The sequence below is a fragment of the Colobus angolensis genome, unplaced genomic scaffold (genome assembly GCF_000951035.1).
Source record: "Colobus angolensis palliatus isolate OR3802 unplaced genomic scaffold, Cang.pa_1.0 Scaffold2, whole genome shotgun sequence".
Lineage (NCBI taxonomy): Eukaryota > Metazoa > Chordata > Mammalia > Primates > Cercopithecidae > Colobus > Colobus angolensis.
The window spans coordinates 17,172,151-17,177,026 of NW_012115154.1; the positions used below are offsets into that span (position 1 = coordinate 17,172,151).

The window sequence follows — 4,876 nt, forward strand, 5'->3', positions numbered from 1 at the left end:
AAAAAAAAAAAAAAAGAAAAATTAAAAACAAGAGCTGGGTACAGTGGGTCGCACCTACAATTCCAGCACTTCGGGAGGCTGAGGTAGGCGGATCTCTTGAGTTCAGGAGTTCAAGACCAGCCTGAGCAACATGGCAAACCCTTCCTCTACAAAAAATACAAAAATTAGCCAGGCGTGGCGGCATGCACCTGTAGTCTCAGCTACTTGGGAGGCTGAGGTGGGAGGATCGCTTGAGCCCAGGAGGCAGAGGTTGCAGTGAGCTGAGATCATGCATCTGCACTCCAGCCTGGGTGACAACCAGACCCTATCTCCAAAAAAAATTTTTTTTTAATTTAAAAATGTTTAAAAAGTATCCAGGCCGGGCGTACAGTGGCTCACACCTGTAACCCCAGCACTTTGGAAGACAAAGGCAGGTGGATCATCTGAGGTCAGTTCGAGACCAGCCTGGCCAACATGGTGAAACTGTCTCAACTAAAAATACAAAACTTAGCTGGGTGTGTTGGTGCGCGCCTGTAATTCCAGCTACTCAGGAGGCTAAGGCAGGAGAATCGCTTGAACCCAGGAGGCAGAGGTTGCAGCGAGCAGAGACTGTACCACTGCACTCCACCCTAGGCAACAAGAGTGAGATTTCGTATCAAAAAAAAAAAAAACCACACAGCAGGGTGTGGTGGCTCACGCCTATAATCCCACCACTTTGGGAGGACGAGGCAGGTGAATCACTTGAGGTCAGGAGTTCCAGACCAGCCTCGCCAACATGGTGAAACCCAGTTTCTACTAAAAATATAAAAATTAGCTGAGGCTGCGCATAGTGGCTTACGCCTGTAATCCTAGTACTTTGGGAGGCCAGGGCAGGTGGATCACCTGAGGTCGGGAGTTAGAGACCAGCCTGGCCAACATGGTGAAATCCCATCTCTACTAAAAATACAAAAACTAGCCAGGCGTGGTGGTGCATGTCTGTAATCTCAGCTACTTGGGAGGCTGAGGCAGAAGAATTGTTTGAATCCAGGAGGTGGAGGTTGCAGTGAGCCAAGACGGTGCCACTGCACTCCAGCCTGGGTGACAGAGTGAGACTTCATCTCAAAAAAAATAAAAAATAAATAAATAAATTAGCCAAGTGTGGTGGCACACGCTTGTAGTCCCACCTACTCAGAAGGCTGAGGCGTAAGAATCACTTTCGAGACTCTGTCTCAAAAAAAAAAGTGTCTGGGTCACAGTGGCTCAGCCTGTCATCCCCATACTTTAGGAAACCAAGGCAGAGGATTGCCTGGAGCCAGGAGTTTGAGATCAACGTAGGCAATGAAGCAGGATCCCATCTCTACAAAAAATAAAAAAATTAAATTAGCCAGCACGATGGTGTGCACTGGTAGTACCAGTTACTCAGGAGGCTGAGACAGGAGGATCTCTAGAGCCCAGGAGTTCAAGGATGCAGTGAGCTATGATCTTGTTCTGTCTTGTTATTGTTAATGGAAAACAAGACCAATTATTAAGAAACTGCTAACCATATAAACTAAACACAAATTTGTCATATTTTCATACCAAGTAGTGGAACAGTGGCAAGATGTGGAATGGTGCAACCATCTTACAAATATTACCAGCTGTAACTTTTGAGGTATCACTAAATTTGCTAATCCATATTTAAATCATTTTAAAAGAATGATGAAAAGCATCCCAATAAATGATTCAATTACACTGTCACATCCTTCAGTTCTAGCTCCAAAACCTACCTCAATTTACTCCAAAAAAGAACTCATGAATTATAACAAAACAGCTTTTCAGTTAAAAGATCTACTACCCTCTCTCGCCCTTGCCCTTTCCCTTCCTTGTATTTTTGCAAAGGGATCATCAATATCAACATTAATCAAATTAAGCAGATACTATTACTAAATATCCAGATGATTCATCAAGTTCTCTCCAGTTGCCCAAGTGTAACAGTTGCATCTAAAAGATATCTAATCTTCAATACTACAGATTATAACTAGGAAAAACTTGGAACTTGTTCACCTTGACAATTATTTTTCTTTGTAACCATTCCCTATTAAAGAGGGAGAAAAACACCTCTCAAAAGTTCCTCACATGAATACTAATATATCCTGTTCACTTTGCAAATTTCTTACGTCAAATTATTTTCCTACATTTTTCATATTTTCTTAATTCATTCAACTATATTTAAAACCCCTATTCTCTAACAACTACCAACGTAGGTACTAGGTATACAAAGAAAAAAATAAGACAGAGCCTCTACCAGGAGGCGCTTTGAGTGTAAGGAAGAGAGGGATGCATAAACAAGTGATTACAATACAAATTGAGTCATGCTACAATAAAAAATGATCAAAGCCCTGTGGGAACAAAGGAGTGTCTGGGAATTCAGGGAAGACCTCCAGAAGGTAAAGTGTGTATCATCTGACCATGAACCTTTCTCTGAATTTAATGAATTGCTGCTCTTCACTTATGCTCTCCCCGGAAGATTTCACCTACTCATATAGAATCCATCATGATTTACAGAAAATTTTTCCTCTATACTGATATAAAGACTTCAAGGCTAATCCATAAATCATTGCTAATTAACCACAGAATACATTATATTGGAGAAAGATTTGTCCTTGTTGGTTTTTAAAAAGCAGATCAACTTTCTCAATCGCTGTTCATGTAAAGGGTAATACTGAAATAAATTCACAATCCTTGAGCACGTTACTTCAAAAGCAGGAAGACAACCTGGGAAAATTCCAGTATGACTTGGAGAAATTTGCCTGAAATTTTTAACCGGCCAACATAAAGATATTCACTTATATGTATCTGTGCAAGGCAAAGCTAGGTATCAAAGTATCAGAACTTTTTCTAACTACACTAGATAAACAAGTGTGTTTTTTTTCAAGTCACTGCTACTTAAACTGACTAAATACACTCTCAGTTGTACCAGAAAATAATTTAAGATGAATTTTTAAACCAATTCCCCAAAGAGATGTTTTTCAAAATATCTCATGGCAAGTACAAAGAACAGTAATTATCAAATACAGAACACGCAAGGGCAAAGTTAGAAATTTTTATCCTAGGCTGGACGTGGTGGCTCACATCTCGATCAGCACTTTGGGAGGTGGAGGCGGGTAAATCACTTGAGGTCAGGAGTTCGAGACCAGCCTGGCCAATACGGTGAAACCCTGCCTCTGCTAAAAATACAAAAATTAGCCGGGTGTCGTGGTGCGTGCCTGTAGTTCCAGCTACTCGGGAGGTTGAGGCAGGGAAATTCCTTAAACCCAGGAGGCAGAGATTGTAGTGAGCCCAGATAGGGCCATTGCACTCCAGCCTGGACGACAGCAAGGCTCTGTCTCAAAAGAAAAAGAAAAAAAAATTATCCAAAATATCCGAATTTCTGCCAAAAATCTGCATAACTAGCTCATCTCATAATGGACAAGATTATTAATAGGATTTTTTAATACAGAATTATTAGTAACTAATATAAACGTTACTTTCTTGTTATAATGTCTCAACACTTAGACCAGCACCTCGAATGCCTGTACAGTGGTGTCAACACTCTCCAAAATATATGTAATAAATTTATACTGCACTTATTTGTCTCCATGTTTACGAAACCATAAGTTAGTAGATGCACATTAGATCTTTATCACATAGGACAGTGCAACTAGAAGAACGCCTATGTTTTTCTAACTTGTTTTCTTGGAATATACTCACTTTCCACAAAAACGAGAATTTAAGATGCAATGTTCCTGTTTCCGGGAAACCTTAAATATTACATAACCCAACACACCTCCAAAAAGAGAGAACAACATGCTTTATATCAATGACTAGAATCCTACCTATTCCTAACTTTAGAGACCATGAATAGAAAATTAAAATATATCCTAAATACTTCTGTTTTCTTGCAAATAAAATTTACAAATAAACAAGTTAGGATTACACACTTGATCCGTATTCTTAAATATGAATTAGTTGCTAACGCTTATGAAGAGTAATAGAAAATAAACTCCAAAACCCCTAAAAGTATTGACTACATTCAACCGTGACAAGATTCGTGTTTTTCAAAGGTTTATTAAATGCTGTTTTATGGTGACATCAAAACTCCACAAAATTAAGCTAATAACTTCCTTGAACCCTAAAAAGCAAGCCTTTAAGTAAATATCAAAGATACATTTTTATTTCCAAATGAATTTAAATGTTACAGATACTGTGTGATAAACAAAGGAAGTTTAACTGTGGACAGCACACGTTAAATTTCTTAGGCAACAAACATTTCTGCATCCAGCCTTTTCTGAATCACCAAAGCTATTGTTCACAGAAAACGAGACCAATTACTAAGAAACTGCTAACCATATAATAATCTAAACACACATTTGTCATAGCCATTCTATTTTGATCACCTACTTCTACCACCTCATCCTCATTCAACCCGTCGGGATTTGGGAAATAATCTCTGGCTGAATGACAGTTGATTTCGTTAGCACCTGTCGCCATTCTCAGATGTATCACACAAGTTGGCCAAAACAGCTTGTAATGTTTAAGGATTACGATTCTTTAGAAAGTGGGAACTCACTAGGCGTTCACCAAGTTTTCCAAAAGATCGTGCTTCTCGATTCCTCCCGCTTTCAAAAAGTAACCCTGTGGCACAGATTTTTGGGGGGAGTGGAAGGGGATGTACACAATGAAGTGGGAATTCAACAGGAAGCCCTCCAAAAACACAATCAATAGAGAGCAGAATAGCTCGACTCTTCCCTCAAACTTAGCATAAAGCCAGACCAGGCGGCGAGGGCAGCCCGCGACCGCCGGAGCTCAGGGGGATTTCGGGGTGCGTCCTAGGGAAACGTCAGAGGCGAAGCTACTCCGAGTTCCCCGCCGCGAACGTCGTCCCGCGGTCGCCGCGGCC

The 4,876-nt window shown here is 40.4% G+C and overlaps 1 protein-coding gene across 2 annotated transcripts in view; it reads right to left on the reverse strand.

Annotated features, from left to right (window-relative positions):
* Positions 1–4,859, reverse strand: part of EZH2 (enhancer of zeste 2 polycomb repressive complex 2 subunit) — a 74,451-nt gene extending 69,592 nt beyond the window's left edge. Inside the window, exon 1 of one of the 2 annotated variants that reach the window (XM_011941418.1) lies at positions 4,547–4,859. The gene's annotated coding sequence lies outside the window, so the exon portion shown is untranslated. The remainder of the gene's footprint in view (positions 1–4,546) is intronic. The other variant, XM_011941417.1, reaches the window with a different exon arrangement.
* Positions 4,860–4,876: the final 17 nt, after the last annotated feature.